Genomic DNA, 17,871 nt, shown 5'->3' with positions numbered 1-17,871 from the left:
AATTAGGTCAAATTACATGCAAACCGTGGAGGCACCAAAAAATCACCAAATAAATGCAGCAAAAATTAAATTGATACAATAATTTGTTGACAAATGGGGAAAACCTCTCACAAGGCAAAAACCCCATCAGATGAATTTAAAGTCATCCCTCCCAAGAATCCGCTAATCAATAAGCAAGCAATTACAAGTATAAAGAATCTTACCACTACCCCGGCCTATCCCAAAATACAACCTACAATTGAACCTTTGCTCCACAACCCAATTGGACTTGATCTTGTAGCAACCTTCTTTCCTTTGTTGCACAAATCTCCAATCTGTGACTAACTCCTTTGCACAGATCCTAGTACGTGACTAACTATAGCAACTTGAATGGTTGATATTGGCTACCAAGTTGTTCACTTCATCAACAATGAAAATCAAGAAACACTTGGTTACAAAACTCTATGGCTTACAAATGCAATTGCTTCATACAAAGAATATATGATCTAGATCTCTATTTTTGTGTATAATGACTTTTGAAATAAGACTTATATATAACTAAGGTTGTGAAAAAAGAAACCCTAATCAAACAAGACATCATGGGCCGAATTTCAAATCTAGAAATTCTTGAAATTGTAGATCTCAATAAATCGAGCTTGTGTCGAGTTTCTCCATTAATCCTTGATAGCAGTATTTGTCGAGCTTGTGTCAGGACTTAATGAAACAGTTTTTTTTCACTTGTTTCTTGGATCAACTTTCATGTTTTTAATGAAACCTTTTGATATGTTTGAACAATAAATTTCTTGATATTAAACTCAACTTAGATCTACCCAATTACAAGTAAAGTGTATTTTGTCAAAAGATTAACCAATCATATAGAAAATATGACCCTAACAAAAATGACTACACAATATGTTGATTATCTTGGATTATAAAATTTTAATTTTCTTATCAACCCTATGTTGATTGATGTTGCAAATAAATTGAAGGTAGATGAGAAGAGAATTTATGCTACACTTTATGAAGAATTTAAGTTTCAAAATAGGATCAAGTTATTAAAGCATTCAAAGTATTTGTTTATTTGGTGCGGAAGATTTCAGATTTTGACCATCAACTTGATGACGAGTTTGTTTTAAGTGGAGGGGTCTGATGTAGGACACAATTTAATATTTAATTTTTGTATTTTTATTTAATTTTTGTTATTTTAGGCTTAGGTTATTTATTTCCTTCTTTTTAGGTGTTTTTAATGTTGTTTAGTCAAATTAGGGTTTTACTATTTAAAAGCATTGTAGCCTCCAAAGGCAATTCAGTTTTCAGACTATTATCAATAAAATACAGACGTTTTGTCAATTTTCTTATTTGGTGGATTCTAGTTTTATCACATTGTGGATTCAAAAAAATCCCTCGTAGATTCAAGGTTTACTACCCAGAAGCTAACAGTTTAATTTCTATTCATCAAAAAGAGTATCGTGTGTGTTTTCTTCAAACTTCTGCGATATCATATATATATATATATATATATATATGCGCATTACAAGCATGTGGCATGTCATGAACCCATGACTTTACCCCTATCTTATATTCAATATTATCTTGGTGAAATGAGGCCTGCTCTCCATGCTTGCATTACATAATTAGTCACTAACAACCACAACCAAAGGTATGAAATGGTTAATTTCTTACCGTTTTCTCAAAAGAAAAAAATAATATATATATATAGACTACAACATTTATTGGTTGACTGACAAATCTCATGATTCCTAAAAGTAATATTGTTTGACATCATGGAAGCATTTCAAGAAAGGGAATGTTGTAAAAAACTGAAAATAATTTAACATGGTTTGACAAACTCTTTTCTTATTAATCATACATAGGAAGATATCCATATAAAATTAACCACTCATACCCTTTTTCTGTGGTTGTTACTTATTAGTGACTAGTCATGTATAGATCTTTTCAATAAAGAATTTTACAAAATAATGTTATTGATGTGAAAATTGCTTCAAATATGAAAAAAATAGTTAGGTTAATGTAAATCTGACAGTCCTCAAACGCTTTGACTAGAAACCTCCATCTCCATTGCATGTTTAGGAGTCATATTTTATCCCTGTTAGAAATCAATTTAAAACAATTACAAAAAATAAAATGATTACAACTAAACACCTTTTATAAAGAAAATATTACATTTTTAAAGCCATAAAAAATGTCACATATTGGATTGTATTGACCCGTAATTTGAAACCACAGGTTAGAGTTTCAAATTACAAGATTCATAATTTTATGCATCATTGTGGTTGCAATATTTGTGTACAGAAGTCACCTCGCAGCACCTAGTTATCAATTTTTTATAGCAAATTCGAAACACGTTTTCGAATTATCTATTTGGATAGTTGTGTTAGAAAACAGAAAGCTCTTGCGTCTTATAATTGACGATAACTACCACTACAGTCTAACAAGGCAATGTTTGTCTTCTGTTACAAAATCAAGAACATTCAAAATGGATCTTAAAATTAACAAGCAACCGAGTGACACGTTATTGATTCTGTTATACACATTTGTTCTATGGAAACCCACACCCAAAGATTTTTTTTTTGGGGTGGGGAGGGGGGGAGAAGCAGACTATTGGGACAAATGCAATAGAAACTTTACTAATCAAAATAATCCCACTTTATAGGAGTGCAATACTTTGCTTATATAAGTATTAAACCTTAATTCTCTGGCATAGATAAATCCTAATTGTCTTATTAGAAAAATACTCTAGATTTTAAATAAATAAAATTAACTGATAAACATGATCAATTGGTTTAAAACAAAACTGTTTCTCAACCAAAAAAAAAAGGCTTAAAACAAAACTAAATTATTAATTTTTTTTTTTCTTGTACTTTCCTCATCAGCTTTGGTCTCCGATTCTTTTCACCAAGTATTCATCGAGTTGCCCCCCAATTTGGAATATTGGATCTACTCAAATTATTATAAGGCAGGGATCAGACACATCTAAGAATGTGCTTAATGTCTCGATACATCCTGATGCGTAAGATCGGATAAACTATTAATCATGGAGTTTAAAAGACTAAATTTAATTAACTACTAAAAACACTATATCCCAAGGGAACATAAAGCAATTGCATTATATGTTCACATAAAAACTAAAAAGTAGTACCTATCCTTCGTTTGTGGAGTGCTGATCTCTAAGCATGAAAATGCTTTTGAAAGTTGTGAATGAATAACAATAACCACTTGCCTGAAAATAGCACAAAAACGTAGCCGGATTTTTCAACTTGAGCAAATTAATCCTTTTTCTCTTTTTACTTTGAATACATAGAATTAACAATCAACTATTTTCGCTTAAGGGACTGTTAGGTTCACATAATAATCTTGACGACATTCCCATGCACTCTGGGAATTGTGTTGGATTCTTCATTTAGTTCCCATTTAAATTTGATGTTTTACTAAGAGATTTCTACTTTGAATGTGTCCCAAACTTGGAGTCTAAAATTAAGCTCTAATTTTACGCTATGTATTCTAAATTGTTTTTCTTAATTTTGGTGCACAAGTATTTGCTACATGCTGAAACTGAGGAGACCAATAAAATAGGCATTAAGAGAGAGAGAGAGAGATAAACAATGACTATTGATGGGGTAGTCATTGTTAACAAGAGGTGGGTAATGGAAGACAAACGGAGCTTACCTTAGATGAGTAGTGTCAATTTTTAAATCACGAGTGGGTAAAGTGTAATTTCTCCTAAAAAGAACCCAACCTTTCTCATCTCATCAAAATTGTTTAGAAAGGCACATGAGACACACGTCCCACAACAGAACTTGGTGGAGAAGATAGCAACTGCTCTCTCTCTCTCTCTCTCTCATGCAAACTCTGAATCCTTTAGAGAGATCTCAATCCACTGTGTGTAGCATCATTCATAAGACAAACACCATGAAAAACTTCTCCATGAAACCAAATCCAAAAGCCCTACTTCTTCTTTTAATTTGATCCAAACTATACGATTTTTTAAGTTATGGTTTCCATTATTGTTAAAAGAATCAAATAGTTTATGATGTTCGATTTTTAAAATTGAATTTTGGTTGAATTTTTTATTAAATTTAATTAATTGAATTAATGGTTTGCTATAAATTATCAGACTCTTTCTGAATTCAGCTGAGTTTCTGAATTCACTTTTATTTCTTGGAATTCCCAAATACTTTTATAAGAGGTAGAGGTGTGAGTTGAGGTAGAGCTCATTGGCATTTTTTCTGCTTTTAAAGAGTGAAAAACGCTTTCTTGAACCTTAGATACTCAATAGATCACCACAAAAAAATTCTTAAAAAACATATCCCCCCAATTATATCTTCTAGGTGCTTCGGCCCCCTCTTTCTATAGACCAACTGTTAACTGGTTGTTGACTGGCATTTACTGGCAATGGTAACTGACAAATGCATAATCACTGCTTCCACACAAAATTAAATTTCCATCACATACTTTCACATTAGAAATTACTAAAGTGGTAAACAGGTAACTTTAGTATCTTGAGTATACGTATATGTGTGTATTACCCAAAACTAACATCAGCATTATTGCTAAAGATTTTTGCTTTCTTCAAAACTTCGTAAATGTTCTTTTTTGCTTTCGATACAGCAATACAAATTCAGCAGTATTTTTCACACTGTAGATAACAGAGTTGAAAATGCTGATGCTCAAGGTCAAGTAATAACTATTATCCATAATCGATTCCCAATAGAGAAAGTTACCTTGGTAAGGGAACGAGCGAACTAACTGGGCTGTGTGTCAGCATCTTCAGGTCTATTCCATCCCTCAACAATTTGGGGCAAGCCACGCACATGAACTGATAACCTTTCTCTTATTATCTGAACAAGCTTTGTATGTATTTCATCTCCGTGAACCTTAAAATCCTCGGCCACTAGATCAGTCTCAGATAACAATAATGATTTTTGTGTCTCAGAAGCTTTCAGAAAAAGAATTTTCCTGATATCTTAGTCCACACAAAAAGGGTCATAATACCTTATCCAAGAAATTTGCCACACTACATTGTGTACGCAGATAATGAAAATTTCAGTAACTATATGCTTCTCAATTTCCAACACATGAAAAAAAAAAGGCCCAACAACAAACAAACTGCAATTTCAATGCAAAATTATATAAAAATACATCATCGTCAAAGATAGCTCATTGGCAAACAAAAAAAGGCCCATGATTCTTAGAGAATGCCAAATTCCTAATCAAATTGTTCCAAGGATATACAATATCAAAATTTATCTTGATTCACTTGACATATAACTTGGAGTACATTTTTGAAAAGCTAATTTCCTATGCAAACATGCTTATATGTCTCGTGCATTGATTAACTTTTAATGATACTATGATAGCAATCTAGGAAGGATGGAAACTATTGGACTCTGTTTGCCAACTAATTGGAACTGAGGGATGGGGATATCAGCTGTGCATAAATAAGATGTAACCTAATGGTTGCTTTCCTGATCTATATATCACCAGTCCTTTGTGTCCCTAATGTGATTCTATACCCAAGGCTTAATATGTCATTCTGCTTGAATTAGTATGCCCATTGGACCAACAGCACGATAAATTAAGCCCAATGGTTAGAAAGGTCCGTTAGTCTGTTGTCTTTTTATTTCTCTATGTAATGTTTTATGCATTTTTATTTCTTTAGTTGGCAAACAGAGTTACAAGAAATAATCACACGCCAAAGAAAAATAATCACACGCACAAGACAATATTTACATGGTTCGACAATTTGCCTATATTCATGGAGTTACAAGAATTTCACTATTATCAGGGAAAAAATACAAAGTGCGGCAGTACAGTTTTTTTTCTCTCTCAAAAAACTATGACAACTAGAAACCTTAATCTCCAAAAAAACAGTTTCTACATCCTGTGCACAGGATTCATAATGGGCTACAAATCTCCCATTCAAAACCACACAACATTATTCGGGTCAGGTCGGGTCGTCAACCAGATCAAACATAACTAGGCTCCACAAAGCCTAACAAATCTCCCACTTGGAGACTAGTTCAATCACCAACATCAACTATAATCCTCCAAAAATAATCCTTCATCCGGCAACTCATCCTCCTGTCCTCAAGTTAGAAGACCAACTGAAGCTGTACACAACTTCAACTTCTCAATAGTGACATTCTTAGTCAACATGTCTGCCAGGTTCTTAGATCCACAAATCTTCTCAAGTATTACCAGCTTATCTTCAACAAGGTAACGGATAAAGTGATATTTTGTTTGTATATGCTTTGACTTTGAATGAAAAGACGAATTTTTAGCAAGAAAAATTGCACTCTAACTGTCACTATGTAGAATGCCCATCTCCTGCTTCTTACCCAATTCATCTAAGAAGCCATGTAGCCAAATTATCTCCTTTCCAGCTTCAGTTGCTGCAACATACTCAGTTTCTGTAGTAGACAAAGTAACAATCTTTTGTAGATTTGAAACCTACGATATAGTTGTACCACCCAGAGTAAATATAAACTCAATAGTACTCTTTCTACTCTCAATATCACCAGCAAAATCAGCATCTACATAATCCTGCAATTTTAAACTTGCACCTATGAAGCAAGGATATGTATTTAATGAACCCCTCAGATATCTCAGAATCCACTTGACTACCTCCCAATGCTGCTTTCCTAGCCTACTCACAACTCCCACTGCATGTGCAATGTCTAGCCTTGTACACACCGTAGCATACATCAAGCTGCCAATAGCTGAGGCATAGGACACCTTGCTCATATGGTCCTTTTCTTCTTCTATCTTCAATGATTATTCTTTGCTTAGTTTGAAATGACTACCTAAGGGTGTGCTCACTGGTTTAGCTTCATTCATCTTGAACCTACTGAGAACTTTCTTCACATACTCTTACTGTGAAAGCTTCAATGTACCATTAGCCTTGTCTCTAATGATTCTCATACCAAGGATTTGCTTTGCAGCTCCTAAATCCTTCATTACAAACTGTTTTGACAATTGTTTCTTTAGATTATTAATCTCCTTAATGATAGACCCTACAATGAGCATATCATCCACATACAACAATAAAATGATGTAAGAATTGCCAAAGAACTTAACATAGAACCAGTGATCAGCTTCACATCTCTTGAACCCAATTCTATGCATAAAACTGTCAAATTTCTTGTACCACTATCTTGGAGTTTGTTTTAGGCCATACAAGCTTTTTCTCACTTTGCAAACTAGATTCTCTTGTCCCTTAATAATGAACCCTTCTAGCTGAATCATGTAAATGTCTTCCTCCAAGTCACCATGAAGGAATGCCATCTTCACATCTAACTGCTCAAAATATAAATTTTCTACAGCCACCATTCCTAGTACCAGTCTGATTATTGACATCTTCACAATTGGAGAAAATTTTTTTGAGTAGTCAATGCCCTTCTTCTGCTGGAACCCTTCAACAACTAATCTAGCCTTGTAACACTTACTACCATCATGCTCATTCTTTATTCTGTATACCCACTTGTTATGCAAAGCCTTCTTTCAGGTAATTCAATCAATTCACATGTTTGATTCCCCAACAAAGAATCCATCTGATCATTCATGGGTAACTCCCACTTGCTTGAGTTTTCATCCTGCAAGGTTTCATCATAACATTCTGGCTCACCACCATCAGTCAACAGGAGATAATTTAGAGTAGATAAATAATGCTGTGGAGGTCTAATGGTCCTGAAAAATCTATGGACTTTGGCTACAGGTGTACTCTGAACTACCTGTGAATTTACATTCTCCTTATCTTCCTCACCCATTTTCTGGACAGTACTTTCAATCAATTCATCTAAGTTGACAAACTCATATTTATTTTGATCTATCTCTGTAACATCTGGCACTACAGTTGACCTGTCCTTATACATAACATGTTCATTAAATATCACATTTCTACTTATGATGATTTTCCTGTTTTGTTCATCCCAAAACCTATAGCCAAATTTCTCATTACCATAGCCAATGAAAAACCATATTTTAGACTTTGCATCAAGTTTACTACGAGCATCAGAATCAATATAAACATAAGAAACACAACCAAAAACTTTTAAATGGGAAAATTTTACCTCTTTACTGCTCCAAACCTCCTCAGGAAGTCTAAACTCCATGGGAACTGATGGTCCTCGATTTATCAAGTAAGCTGCAGTTCTAACAGTATCAGCCTAGAAAGTTTTTGGTAGTCCAGCATGCAACCTCATACTCCTAGCACGCTCATTTAGAGTTCTGTTCTTGCGCTCAGCCACACCATTCTGCTATGGTGTCCCAGGAATGGTCTTCTCCATCATAAATCCTTGTGCAGCACAATACTCACTAAACCCTCCATCTATGTACTCTCCTCCATTATCTGACCTCAAACATTTTACTTTCAAACATGTTTCTGTCTCAACCATGGCCTTCCACTTCTTAAAAATTTCAAATACATCAAATTTATTTTTCAGAGAATAAACTCATACCTTTCTACTTGAGTCGTCAATGAAAGTGATGTAATACCTTGAACCTCCAAAGGATGCAACTGAAGAAGGCCCCTACAAATCAGTGTGTACTAACTCCAATTTTTCAATTTTCGGTGTCTTGCCAGTTTTCAAGAAGCTCACCTTTTTTGCTTTCCTAAGATGCAGCTTTCACACATGTCAAAATCAACGGACTTCAATTCTAGTAGTTTCATTTTTGATAGCAGCATCTTCATCCCTTTCTCACCCATGTGACTAAGTCTTCGGTGCCATAGGCTTGTATCAGTACTTGCTTTAGCAACTGTAATTATGTCTCTCGGACTTGAAGTCATATATAGAGTACCAGTCTTTTTTCCACGAGCCAATACTCTGACTCCCTTTGTAACCTTCCAAGTACCACCAACAAATAGTATTGCATTCCTTTCATCATCAAGTTGTCCAATAGAAATCAGATTCCTTCTTAGGTCAGGAATATGTCGAACCTTCTCCAGTAACCAAACAGACCCATTGGGTAACAATATCCGAACGTCTCCCATACCCACAACATTCAAGGCTACACCATCAGCCAAATACTCCTTACCAAAATCACCTGCAACATAATTCTGTATGATTTCTCGGTGTAGAGTAGTATGAAACGAAACTCCTGAGTCCAAAATCCAATCATCAAGTAAACTATCTACTGCAAGAAGTAATGCATCATGTACCTCTTCTGTTACAGCATTAGCAGAATCATCTTCATTCTTCTTCTTAGGACTTTTGCATTGCCTCCTAAAGTGACCTATTTTCCCACTGTTCCAGCATTGTACTTGTTGGCTAGATTTATTTTTGTTCTAATTAAAATTTCTAGATTTTGATATGCCTCGATTAGAATTTCTATCATTACCTCTACCTCTTGTCTCAAGGTTGAGGGCAGAACCAAATCCTGAGATTTCACTTGCATCTCTTCTACGAATCTCCTCAGCTAGAATTAAATCTCGTATGTCATTGTATTTCAACTTTTCTTTTCCTGTAGAATTACTTACTGCCATCCTCATTACCTCCGAACTATTTGGCAAAGAAGCCAAAACGATCAGTGCACAGATTTCTTCATCAAAATCAATTTTTACAGACAACAATTGATTTGTGATAGTGTTAAATGCATTCAGATGTTGTGCTACTAATGTGTTCTTTGCCATCTTCAGATTGAACAGTTTCTTCATCAGTTGCACCTTGTTGTTTACTAATGGCTTTTCATACATACCAGACAAAGCCTTCATCAGATCTGCTGTGGTCTTCTCCTTTATAACATTGTGTGCAACAGATCTAGACAGAGTTAACCTAATAACTCCCAGTACCTTTCTGTCAAGAAGAGCTCATTCCTTATCCATCATAGTCGTAGGTTTTTCCCCTAGAAGCGGCAAATGCAACTTCTTCCCATAAAGATAATCCTCGATTTGCATCCTCCAAAATCCAAAGTCTGTGCCCTCGAACTTTTTCTATTCCAGATGCCTTTCTTGCTTCCTCTGCCATTGCTCCCACTCAAACCTAACCCTAGATTCTGATACCAGTTGTAGGGAATTAACACAAAATTCCCAACCTGTGAGAAACAAAAATAGAGAAAACACACGTCAAAGAAAAATAATTACATGCACAAGACAATATTTATGTGGTTCGGCAATTTGCCTACGTCCACGGAGTTACAGGGATTTCACTATTATCAGGGAAAAAATACAAAGTATGGCAATACAATTTTTTTATCTCTCAAAAAACTATGACAACCAAAAACCCTAATCTCCAAAAAAACAGTTTCTACATCTTGCGCACAGGATTCACAATAGGCTACAAATCTCCCATTAAAAACCACGCAACATTATTCGAGTTCGGTCAGGTCGTCAACTGGATCAAACATAACTAGGCTCCACAAAGCCCAAGACTTGAATGGTTAGGATTTAAATGTTATATGTAAGATGAAGGGCTGGGATTCTAGAGTTGCTAAAAAAGCAGCCTTTATTGTAATGAAAAATTTATTGAAAAGAAAGAACACCACCCAGCACTCAAGCAGTATACTTAGATGGAAAAATCAAGAAAAAATTACAACAATCAATGAACTCTTAACAGATTGGGACATGAGTTACATGGTAAAAATCAATAAAAATTACAACAAAACACTTAGCAAATTGGGACACACAAGTGGCATGGTAAAATAGTCATCGATTCGTACAAGGATTGTAAGAAGAGCATCTAAAGTTCCATAGTAGACCGTTTGGTTCCTTCAAAAGCCGAATTATTATGCTCTCTCTAAATGACCCGCATAAGACATCGAAGGACTACCTTTCAACTGTCACCACTACAGTGTTTTGTAAACCTCCCAGTCCAACATCCCAGCAAACCAACAACTCGACAAGGCATGATCCATTGCATACCCAAAAAAACTCAATGTAGCTAGCAAAAAGTGATTTACACTCCCTTCATCCTTCTTACACATATATAGCACCAATCTACATTACCCTTCGCAGATTTTCTAGTCTAAGGATTTCCCTCGATGTGGCAGTCCATGCAAAGAACTAGTGGCGGAGCCAAGAATGTTTTTCAGAGGAACCAAGCTAAAACAACAAAATTCTATATAAAAAAAAAAAAAAAAAATTTTATTATATAATTAACATTAACTCAACAAGGTTGTGCTCTTTTTTTTTTTCATGGTTATATAGATTTTCAACTAAATTTTTTAGTAATATATTTTTTCAACATATATAGTTAAACAATTACTCAAAAGCTCATTCTTATATCTATCATCATTATTTATGATCACGTTCAATGAAAGTGATATCTATTTCTTTAAATTCACATCTTTGTACCTTACATATATATTAAGTTTAAGTATTTTTCCTCCAAATTTTGAATATTTTATTTCTTAAAATATGCCTAAAATGTGAATGATTTCTCCATCTACTGTTATTAAATTTAAATATGACATAAAATAATAGAACATAAAAAGGTTTATAAAATTTAAATATGAGATAAAATAGTAGAACATAATAAGTGCAACTGTGAACCACTAATCATCTATATATATATATATATATATATATATAAAGCAGAGGTCTCATGTTAGAGAGTATGAGATTATGACATGTGGCGCATTTTTTGAAGTTCTCTTTATTTAGGGTTCTAAATCAACAAAGCTTGCATTCATATCAAGTATTAGTTCATTAAATTAGCCAATAGAGTAAATGCATATATTAATTATCTATAGTTGTGCATTAATTATTTATATTGAATGAATTTATATGATTATTTATATAAACTCTATATAAGATAATTTTTAGTTGGAATAATCTAATAATAATAATAATAATAGGTGAAGTTAAGAGAAACTCAAATTAGAATTCCAAATTAGAGTTCTAATTTTGCGCCATGTGTCCTAAATTATTTATTCTTAAAGAGTTTTATTTCTTAATTTTAGAATCAAATGTGGGACCACATCATAAATATTCATCTAAATGAGTTATTAAGTACAAAAACTAAAGAGCCTAGAATAAATTAATAGTAAAAAAAATTTAAAAAAAAAAAGGTGCTTCACAATAATTAAAAAATATATATAGACAATTTACATTTTATACTTAATAATATCCTTACAAATTTTTTAAAAGAGTTAATGACTATTAATAGTATTTAAATTATACATATATGAATTATATTATACATCTTATTGTATATCTTTAAGTGTATCCATGCATATGCATGAAGTTACAAGCTAGTAATAATAAATTTAGAATATAACATTCTTATTCATGTTTAGTTGCTTTGACAACAATTGACACAAAAGCAATAAAAAAAATTAAATATTTGTGAATTCACTAACATAAATCTTAGTTCTTTAAATTTCCTAACTCCTTTCAGTCACACGTAATATATGTGTGTGTGTGTGTGTGTGCGCGCGCGCACGCACATGTGCAATAGAATAAATATATTTATTTTGTTATAGCATAATGAGATTTTAATATAATTTTTCTAAGATTTATATAAGAAACAATTTATTTTATGTGAGAAACAATTGAAACACTATATCATGCAACAATTGAAGTAATGTCCAATAGAAAGGGGAAAAATTAGTAACACATAATCAAGAATGTAAATAATAATAATAATAATAATAATAATAATTGAAGGATATATGCATTTTTTTAGTAGGCATGAAACATGCTTATCTATCAACCACTATATCATGCAATTTTCAATTTGTGAACACACATATATATAGTGTGATTTCTATTTTATCTATAAAATAAACTTAATATTGCAATTTTTTACAAGGAAATTTATTCATAATTTTTTTATATATCGATAATTGGGAGGTCTGAATCATGAACACCTTTATTGGAAATTGAGGTAAAAACCAATTAATATTCAAGATTCTTGATAAACTTATTGAAATATTGGAGAAAACTAATGATAAGTTGCACCGTACGTCGTGCGAGAATTTAGCTAATTTATATAAAATATAATATATGTCACTAATTTACTGTAGTAGTTGTACCGTGGCACACTTCCTAGTATCCTATACTACTTTGGTACACTTCCTGGCATCTTATACTCTAGACTACTTCATACTACAGTACTACACCAGAATGGAGAGAGGGTGAGAGTTTATCAAAGGGGAAATTCTTACTCAGTCTCGGACTACAAGGTCACCTTGCTGACCTTGTAGTCCCAGCCAATAGAAAAACTCCACATCATTAAAAATGGATGAAATCAACCTAATTGCCACATCATATCAACACTCTTGTCCATTTTATTACCGTTAGTCCATATCCTGAGGGAATTCAAAAAAATTCATTTGAGAAGTGGTGGGATTAGCAAAAATTTTCACTTTCAAAATCTATTCCAATTTCATCATTTTGGAACTCTCTCTATTGGATTTCCATCGCCTTCCCCTTTCTCTCTCGGATTTTCCTCTTCATCATCACCACCATTTAGTTGCCTTTTCCTTCCACTCGACACTAACATCGCTAGCGCAACAAGTATTTTTTTTTTTTTTTTATCTATTTCTGTCATTTTTAATGATTTTTTTTTCCAGTAAGCCCAGTTTGGTTGCTGGGAAAACGAAGGAAAGTATTTGTCGGATTTAGGGGTTGTGTTGATCTGTTCTTTTTCAAACCCCGAAATCTTCTCTTTCCAACACCTGACATTGCAAGAAGATTTTTTTTTTTTTTAATCTTCTCTCCTTTTCTGTTTCCTTTTGTGTGCCATTTTTCCCCAAAATTTCATTTGTAAGAAAAACCCTAACCCATAAGTTATGTAGAAAAGAAACCTGTACATGTTTGATGAAATGTCTCAATGAAGATGGAGATTCCTTTGTTCTCTATCAACAAAATGTATAATACATTGTAAAGGGTTTTTTGTTTTTTATTTTTTAAATGTTCTTTTGGATTAGATTACAGATGGATTTTTGTTGTAGTTTCACATGTAGAAACATAAAGCTTCTTTCATTGCTTGGCAAACAACTTGCTACTATGTTTGTCAATTTTAAAATAAATGCTTTGCTGATACGGTAATTGAAATTTTGGTCTTGAAGAAGTTCATTTTTTTTTCTGTGTGAAGGTTGTTGACAGTTGTATATGTGATGACCGTAATTCCATAATTTGTTTTGCCTTTGTTGAGTTTACTGATGAAGGTAGTTTGAAAGTGAGGTGCATAGTTCAATAGTTGGTGGTAATGAATTTTGATGTTTACTTGATTATTTGCTATGTTGTTTCTGTAGAAGGTGCAAGAGCTACTTTTAGAAATTTCATTAGAGTTTGATAATACCTATATCAACAATCAAGTATATTTGCAATGAATATTTAATTTGGTTACATAATTTTTATATTTATTGTCTAATTGCTTTGTATCTTCTTTTGTAAAATTCTTGAATTTATTTTTGCCTTTGGAAGTACAATACGTGATTGAAATTATTTGGATACAAGTTGTAGTAAGATCTTTGGTGCACCAATCTTTTTTTCATTGGAACATGTCTCTCCATACTTTCAATTAAAGGTGCATTTTATGCCTTTGTCAAATCTTGTTTCTTTTGGATATAATGTTATATTGAGACATAGTTGTCATGAGTGTTTGTAGATTTCACTTTTTTGGATATAATGTTATATTGAGATATAGTTGTCACGAGTGTCTGTAGATTTAACTTTTTTGTTCAGAGTCCAATGCTCAAATCTTGTTTCTTTTGGATATAATGTTATATTGAGACATAGTTGTCTTTTTGCTCTCTGAAAATGCCTTATATTTGGAATGCAGAACAAATGTTGTTGAAGGAGTCCAATGCAGAATAGGTGATGCTGCTAAAGGAGAATAGTTTTCAGATTGAAGAAAGAGATTTGGGTGGATCAGTTTTCTAGTTTATTGATAGGCTTATCAAATTAAGGCTCCTATCATTTAGGAAGAGTTATCTGCTTGTTAGTAGATTATTTTTCAAATGTAATTCTTTGTTATTTGTTTGTGGTTCAGCATATCAGATTGTGTGTAATTGGAGACATTGTATTTAGTTAGGAGTACTATTTAATCAATGCAAACTAAAAGAATCATGGAGTACTACAATTCAAAATTCTTATTTCTCAAATTCTTAAAGGCTAAATCACCTAAAAATCAACCAACTTACTCTTATTTAGTGCATTTGGTGTAGTGTATGTTATCTTACATAAAAATGGACTCCACAAATGGAATCCACAAATTTATGTGAGGCGTAAATACATTAGATGTACAAAAAAATTTCTCAATATTTGCAAGAACTTGATTTGAATAAACCAATTTCTAAAACCAGTAGTGTGAAAGTAAAGAGAAAAATAGGTTCAACAATATTTTTGCGCCTCCTTTCTATTATAGTTATTTATAAAATGAACTTGTACAACTAAAGAAAAGAAATTCTAAGGTTCAGATTGACCTCATCATTGTCTTCTATAATTAAATCTTAGTGTCCTAATTTGGGCTTCAACTCCAGCAACTTTACTTTTTCTATCACCATTGCTTCAACTTAGCCTTGAGCCCTCAACCTTCAATCATGGTGTAACTACAAATATGCTAATTTGGACTTCAATGATAATTATCTCTGCAAGTAAAAATTCATGATTATTACTTTTTTTAACACCTAATTTTATTTGGGTACCACCTATTTATTTTCAAACACCACTAATAAGTTATTGGGTTTTTCCAAATATTTTTTGCTCTATTATTATGTTAATCACAAATATTTCATATCTCATTATCTAAATTGGGTTATGATATAAACTATCACAAAAGGCCCCAAAACTCATATTTTATCCAATTTCATTATCATATTCTATTTAAAGCCTAAGAATACTTATGCTTGGCAATATTTGAGAAGCCCGTGATTCAAGTCCATGGCAAAACAATTTTATCAATGGAATTTAAATCCATGATCAAAGCCCATGATTTAAACCCATGGCAATTTATTTATCCAAAGCCCAATTCTCATTGGCAATATCAAAAGCCCAACTTACGTTGGCACTATTTAAAACCCAATTCTCATTGGCAACATCAAAACCCTATTCTCATGGGAAACATCAAAAACCCAACTTACGTTGGCACTATTTAAAGCCCAATGCTTGGCAACATTAAAACCCAATTCTCATTGGCAACATCAAAAGCTCAACTTACATTGGCACTATTTAAAACCCAATTCTCATTGTCAATATCAAAGCCCAATTCTCATTAGTAATATCAAAAGCCCAACTTGCGTTAGCACTATTAAAAACCCAAGCTAGCTACTTGGCACTATTCTATCAAAAGCCCAAGGTTATTAATACTTGGCAAAATACTATATTATAATTATTTCACTTAAAAGTCTGATAATGAACAATACTTTAAATTCTTAAACATATTATTATAATATTACAAGTTCATGGAATTTATGAATTATCTATTCTCAAAACCCATGGCAATCATCTTGTAAAAGCCCATGGAAAGTTATTATTGTTAGACCCATGACATATATTTATTTCATGTTATAAACCCATGAAATACATGGACATCATTTGCATCGCGACATCCATAATATACGTCTTCGACACTCATGGTAAACATTCAAACCCACAAGATCATCATTTAAGTTATGATGCGATTATTAGAAATCATGAACATTATTGCAACATGGAATTCATCAAAGTAAATATTATTTACAAAAGTATTTTGAAACTTGTCCTATTGTTTCAGACATTACAACTAATTGCCCAATGGCCCATTGCAAGTATTTATGAAAAACCCAAAAATATTTACTAATAAAATCCATGAGGAATAAAAGCCCATGGCAACATGTGCACACAACCCTGCCCATGTGAGCAAGCCCAAGCAAAAAACACAAGCAACTAACCAAAAGGCAACTAGAGACTCATACAAGGGAACCAAGCCTTTGAGAATGGACTAAGGGCTGTCCTATCAATTTTTTGCCACCCTCTACCTGACGTGAACAGTGCCCAAGGGCTGTCATATCAGCTAAAGTCAAAAAGATGAAGAGACTCCATGATCTTCCTCAAGACTGCACCTCCAGCAGAAGGGGAGCTGAAACCAAATTATCCAAACTTCAACAAATTGATGCTATAAATGTTAAAAACGATCAAGACATGATTCATGTATCAAGCCCATGAATCCTAAAGGGGAAAATTTGGGAACATGTGGTTTGGAGGGCATAAAGGGATCTCCAGCGGAACCCCCAAAAGTAGACTAGAACTTGACACCTGGCTTGGGGTGTTGAAATCTTACTTCTTAGGGGACCAAATCTTAGTTTGCAGCATTAGGATTCACTCTTGATACATAATAATTAAGCTCAGCCTCGAAAATCTTGGCACTTAATGCAAAAAGCTCTAAAATCCCATCATTACCCAAAAAAGCAAGACAACCCCTCAAAGTGGATTTTCCTACTTCTGATAAAAAATCTCATGAAAGTTAAACCTTGATTTCGTCACCCCTAATGAGTCATGCATTTTTTGGATTCTTGTCAATCAATGCTTCTCTAAAGCTCCATTATAAAAACATACACACCTCAGCCCACTGGGGGAGGAGGAAGCCTCTCTAAGAACTTCTATCATTGACTACATTCTGCAAAAATTCAACCCCTATTAAGCTTTCTTTAAGCTTCCCCAAGCTCTCTAAAGCCCACTCACAACCTTTCTTAGCCTATAGTCACCATAACACCAACATTCACCACCTTGCTTACACCTTCCTACTCCATAAACGTCCCATAACTGACCAGGACAGCCACTCCCTCTGAAACCCTTGGTTTATTTACTACTTTGCTCGTGGTTTAGCTTTCCTTAAGCTCGCCACTTGTCATCTTCAACCTACACTCATCTAATCCCAAATATTCTTCCCACCCCTCTACACAACCACAGCTCAAAAATGACCTCCAACTAGACACAAACAGCCCATTACT

At 33.4% G+C, this 17,871-nt stretch overlaps 1 long non-coding RNA gene across 1 annotated transcript; it reads right to left on the bottom strand.

Annotated features, from left to right (window-relative positions):
• Positions 1 to 2,849: 2,849 nt before the first annotated feature.
• On the bottom strand, positions 2,850 to 5,041 carry LOC126729153 (uncharacterized). The gene is made up of 3 exons (XR_007656524.1): positions 4,722 to 5,041; positions 3,140 to 3,220; positions 2,850 to 3,003 (listed from the first exon to the last, which is right to left on the bottom strand). It is a non-coding gene; the product is annotated as an uncharacterized LOC126729153 (long non-coding RNA).
• Between the last annotated feature and the right edge of the window lie 12,830 nt (positions 5,042 to 17,871).

Source organism: Quercus robur, chromosome 5 (assembly GCF_932294415.1).
Source record: "Quercus robur chromosome 5, dhQueRobu3.1, whole genome shotgun sequence".
NCBI lineage: Eukaryota > Viridiplantae > Streptophyta > Magnoliopsida > Fagales > Fagaceae > Quercus > Quercus robur.
The sequence above is the reverse complement of the archived record's forward strand: the minus strand, read 5'-3'. Positions and strand labels throughout refer to the sequence as shown.